Here is a 5,928-nt window from a genome sequence, read left to right as displayed (position 1 = left end):
GTTCGATGCCCACCACAGGTAGCGTTTTTTTTTTCTTGAGGTTCTTGATGTGCCTTCGCTTATAACCGTCACCCTTTCGTGAAACCCTTTGAGTACAGTTGAATTTCTCGAGTAGGCTTTTTTTGTGATGGGACAGTCGCCATCAGTGAGGTGTACAAAGTTTCTTATTAATATTTTGCATATTGAAACGAAGAGTTGCAACAGTAAATGAGCCACAAAAGAAAGCTTGCGCAAACTCGTCGGAAGTGCGAAGGATACGGCCGGAATGCTAACTCACTACCGGAAGATTCTTTTTAAGAGTTTGCTTAAAGGAACACTGAAGTGATTTGTAAACATTGCAGGATTACTAGCGCAAATTGTAGTCTGAAATCTCTAGGCCATGTTCCGACCACTCTCGCAGCGTTTACGCGACTTCCTGCAGTAGAAAAATCAATTAAGAAATGCTCTCCTCCTCTCTGCACCCTCCTTGCCGATTTCCTATGACGTGTCGTATGACGTCAAAACAAGATGGTTAGGCATGACTTCGCTGCTGCACGGCTCGCCGACCCTGCCACAGAATCAGCCGGCCCAGCGTCTAGTCGGTCGGCCGCCGGCGTGTCGTCGCAATTTGTTCGTTCAGTTGAAACTAAAACACGACATGCTTGTGCCAGGAAGAACGTGCCTTTAGTTTGTTATATTGTAGACTGTATGAAGCTCTAATTCCAAGTCGCTCCACACAAGCGCACATGCCACGGTTCACTGACTGGTAGAAAAATCTAAGGGCAGTTGAAGGCGCGAGAAGAGCCACCGAAGTTAATATCTGTACGAAGGAATTAAAATCAACCGCACCTTCTATCGTACAGCGTGAAACCAAGTTGCGAGAAGCATTTTTTGCGCTGGGTAAACTAGCACAGCGGTCAGCAGCACGACCATACATATGCGAACGCTTTTCCGTCTAAGGAATGCAGTCGCTAGACGTGAGATATTGTGGCATTTTGGGGAACGCTTACTGCACGAGCGCTATACAAGAAATGGTCATCTAAGCTGCTTGAAATGCTAAAACTAAAGAAAAATGTAAACTGGCTCTACATTATGTACCTTATATTTCTGCCCCCAGCATCGCTGGCTTATGGCTGAGTGGCCTTGAGCACTAGGTGCATTGTTTTGCAATTCGCGAGTTCGAATCCCCTATAGTGCATGTGTTTTTTAAGTTTATTTATTTGTTTGTGGGCAATGATTTCTCTACTGAATCAACCGTTTCTGCGCTTAACGTTCATTACTCCACGAGTGAGTTCACAGAACGCGTGCAGACTGACACTGACGCGCTGGCGAGTTCTCAGCGCCACAAGCGCTGCCTGCTTCCGGGCACAGTGCCGAATCAGCCGACCCTTGGCCTGGTGCGAACACGCCTGTTAGACAAACCAACAGATAGGAAGGTCACGCGGTGTCCGGTGGCATCAGCTGACTTCGGCGGCACTTCCGGCTGATGTTCGGGATTTCGGATGGTTACGTGGCTGGGAAGTTCTCCCGACGTGTGACCGTCTGGCGAGATTCGGCGTTGTGCGTTCCGCACGGTGTCCGCACTGCGGCCACACTGAAACATCAGAACATGCCTTGTTTCACTGTCGTGTAGCGGCAACGTTCTGGACTGTATTAAGCAGGATGTTTGGACTCACACTTCGAATGAACACTCGTTCAAATGATGTGTTGGTCAACTTTCTGATGTGCGCTGGTGCTTTTGTTCTGTGGAGATGATCGTGGTGCTGCATGTCTTCGAGCCCGGCCGCAGCGGGCAATGTTCCCACTGCTGTGGCGTGTCCGGTCGATTTTGATGAGTCATTTGGAGCATGAGTTGGCAGCTCTAGGGGAAGAAGCCTTCCTCTTGCGTTGGTCTACGCGCTTTATAGTGGTCAGGAGTAACATCCTGAGCGTTTCTCTAGTGCCGTACTGAGCTGAGTTAGTTTATGAGCTGTTTTTCTGAACACTGGTGAAGTTTGTGTGACTTGATTTGTAGTGACTTGTTGACCACGCCAAAAATTTTGTGCAGTGTGTATAATGACCATGTTACATGCATACTGATTGGATAATTTTCTGTTCTTAGGGCAGCGCTGTTATCACTAGTCGCTGCGCCCTGATATGTGGGTTATAATAAATTCTCTTTACCCCCCCCCCCCCCCCCCCCAGGTACGAGTTAGGCAAGCTCCAAAGATGGGGGAAAGCGCATCGCATTTGAGCGTCTGCAGTGACGCGGAGAGCGTTCATCCACTGCGTACACCTCGGCTAGTGATTGTTACGATTCCAAGCCGTGCTGGTAGGCTTATCTGGCGCATTTCACAGCCGACAACGTAGCAGAAGCGCGGTATGCCGATTACTTAGATATCGTGAATGCTCTTCCAACGATAACGTCGGATGCCAAGCATGTTTTTTTCCCAGAACTGAAGCCAACACTGGTTTGGATTCTAATCTTGGACATCGTCCAATCACGTAGCACCTTGTATTGACGTCACTGCTGTTAGTTGGTGCGGCCACCGCGAACGGCGTATAGTGTTTATCTTCTTTAAGGCTTTATAATATAAATACCGCCTTATCTCACGGATAAACGATGAAAAGTGTGTTTATTTGAGCCAGTATACGCATGCGAGCCAAAACAGGAGCTTGACAAATTCCCTTCAGAGTCCCTTTAAATTTCTTGGTCTTTTCATTTTTATGAAATCGGTGCCAGGTTAAGAGTTAGAGAAAAAAAGAAAGTGTTGAAGCACGTGGAATGTGTCTGAAAAATCAGTTCGTACAGGAGAAATATGGGCGCGTTTCTGCTTCGCTGCAAATGTCATCTAAAGCTGATGGTCTTCTGAACCCCCGTCACTTAACTCGCTCGCCTCTACCTCACCCAACGCTCCGCTCTTCCCCTACCCTCTCGCTCCTCCCATGATGAATGCAGTCGAGCTTTGTGCAATTACATTTGCCCGCGTTCGCACTGCCTCCGCGCTATCTATAAGCCGGCGAGCGCCTTTTCCTTTACACATTCTTTTTGCTCTGATTAGAACAGCACGATCCGACACGTTTTCTCTCTTTTTGGCGCTTGCGTTTATTTCGCCTTTCAGGAAGTCGCGCACGTAACTGTGCATCCGTTTTATACTTAAGATGAAGTGAAAGACGTCGTCACGTCTTCACGTACAGCGCTATAGGAAGGCTCTGTTCTTGGCTGTACAAGGCCGGTCGATGACGTCTTCCCAGCGCTCGTGTGTGTCCAGTCGTCTTTCTTTTTGCCCGTGTGCCGGCTGCGCTGTCTTCCCCTCGTCTTTCTTGAACGAGAGCAAAGATTCCGGCGTCACGAATATTTGCGAAGTGACTTTGCGAAGCATTTAAAACCATCTCCCGGCAAAGAAAAAACTTCTGCGGCACGCTACCACGCGACTCTGTAGTTAGGCAATGGCATGCAGTGGCGTTGGCAGGAAACGAAAAATATAGCTCTGGAAAAGACGAACTGTGGAGAGATGAATCAGTCCCGCCACCTTAGTTATCACAGGGACTTTAATGACGCTGGTATAGCAGCGTGACTTGGCGGACTTAGCGAAGGATGGAAACCTTCCGCTACACCACATCCTCGTTACTCGAATTCGTCATGACCCCATTCACGAATCATAATTTGCGCGTCCGACGCCCACCCGTGGCTTTTCTGCTTCAGTAGCTGCTAAACGGTTAAACCGTCCGCTGCTGGCTGAAGCACGGTCCATTGCAGGCTCTATTTGAGCCCATTATTCGTTGTCCATGCCTAACGCGCAACATCACACTAGTGGCCGAACACGACAGCCGAACTCGAACAACGCGGAACACGCAGGCGCCTGGGCGCACTCCGCTGATCTAGACCTAGCTATTGCGGACGTAGCTATTGCAGACGTTGCTATTGCGTAGCTATGGGACTTGAACTTGGCAACGTTCAACGCACGAGCCCTCTCTAGCGAGGGTGGTTTAGCTGTACTATTAGTGGAACTCAAAGACGTTAGGTGGGATATTATTGGGCTAAGTGAGGTTAGAAGAACAGGAGAAGGCTGCATAGAACTGACTAGCGGGCTTATTCTGTGCTATGGGGGTCCTCACGAAAAAAAAAAAAAAAGCACGGGGTAGGATTTTTGATCCACAGGCATATAGCAAAAAATGTGGAAGAATTCTTCAGTGTTAACGAAAGAGTCGTAGTCGCTGTTATCAAGCTTAACAAGCGGTACAGGTTAAAGATAATACAAGCGTATGCACCAACAGCTAACTACGAGGATGAGGTCGTAGATAGTTTCTACGAAGACGTCGAGTCAGCAATGAATAAGGGAAACGCACAGTTCACAATTGTAATGGGAGACTTTAACGCAAAAGTAGGTGCAAAGAGAGTAGGAGAAAAATCAGTGGGAAATTTTGGAATATGCACTCGCAACTGTAGAGGTGATACACTGGTTGGATCTGCAGAGAGAAATAACCTCAAACTACTGAGCACATTTTTCCAGAAACGCAAGAGTAGGAAATGGACTTGGAAAAGGCCTGACGGGATTACAAAAAAAAAAAAAAACGAAATTGACTTCATTCTGAGGAACAACCCAGGCGTTGTGCAGGACGTGGAGGTACTAAGCACGATTCGGTGCTGTGATCATAGGATGGTTAGGAGCAAAGTAAGGCTACATCTCAAAAAAAAAGAAAAAAAAAAGACGGAAGCTTGTAAAAAGTAAGAAACCCAGCGTCAAGTCAGTCAGTGACAGGACGCAGGAGTTCAAAATAATCCTTCAGAACAAGTTCGCGCTTTTAGACGGTCAGAACGAGGACAGTGTGGACACCCTAAATGATAACCTAACAACAGCAATCACTGGGTCAGCAGCGGCTAACGGAGAAGCAGCATGTAGGAAGCAAACTGGAAAACTAACTAGGCAAACAAAGGAACTTATTTTGCAGCGCCAGAAGATGATATTGTCGAGTACGGGGGATCAAACTGAACTAGCGGAGCTGTCCAAATTTCATTTCATTTATTAGTTCCTTAATTAAGGGCCCGAAGGCATTACATAAGGGGGGGCAAATACATTTAGGGAAGACAACAAAAAAGAAAAAAAAAATAGTGACTGACATGCATCAGTCAGCACAACTAACAACAACAACAAAACAAAAAAAAAGCAGATCAGAGAAAACTAATAGCAAATTACCAAATACATATGTGCAGTTATAAGACATAAAAGCACAGAAAAAGAAAAGACAAGCAAGAGCAATTGTGCAGGTTTCAACTAGTAAGGATATATATTATGAATCAGCATTGATGTTCGGAGTGGTGATAGTGGTCGCCATTAATGGAGTGGTGATAATGATAATGGTGATAAAATTGATAAATAGAAGTAAAACAAATGACATTCTTGCGTACAACATGGCGGCCATCGGAGAAACGTTAGAAAAAGGGAAGAGCTTGAAGGCAACAACGATGAAGCTGGCTATTGGCAGAGACAGAATGTACGCACTTAGATATGAACAGGGTAACATTACGGACAATATTGTGCGTATCCTAGCCACGTAACAATATGGAAGAGATAATAAAAATCGCAGAACAATTCTACACCAGGCTAAACGCCAGCGACGCTGGAGCGGGGCAAAGTACCCAGCCTACAAGCGTTGCTTGCGATGTTCCACCAGTAACGAAAGAGGAAGTAGAAAAGGCACTTCAGGGCATGAAAAGAGGAAAAGCTTCAGGCGACGACGGTATAACCATAGACCTTCTAAAAGAGGGTGGAGATATAATACAAGAAAAGCTTGTCAAACTGTACTCAGAATGTTTAAGTATTTTCAAAGTACCAAAAGCCTGGAAAAACGCCAACATGGTTTTAATTCACAAGAAAGTAGATAACAAAGATCTTAAGAACTACAGAAACATCGGCCTTCTGTCGGTCGTATACAAGCTGTTTACCAAGATAGTAGTTCGCCGCATAA

This window comes from Haemaphysalis longicornis, unplaced genomic scaffold (genome assembly GCF_048455015.1).
Source record: "Haemaphysalis longicornis isolate Haplotype H1 unplaced genomic scaffold, Haemaphysalis longicornis Haplotype H1 scaffold_1, whole genome shotgun sequence".
NCBI lineage: Eukaryota > Metazoa > Arthropoda > Arachnida > Ixodida > Ixodidae > Haemaphysalis > Haemaphysalis longicornis.
This window is presented reverse-complemented; position numbering follows the sequence as displayed.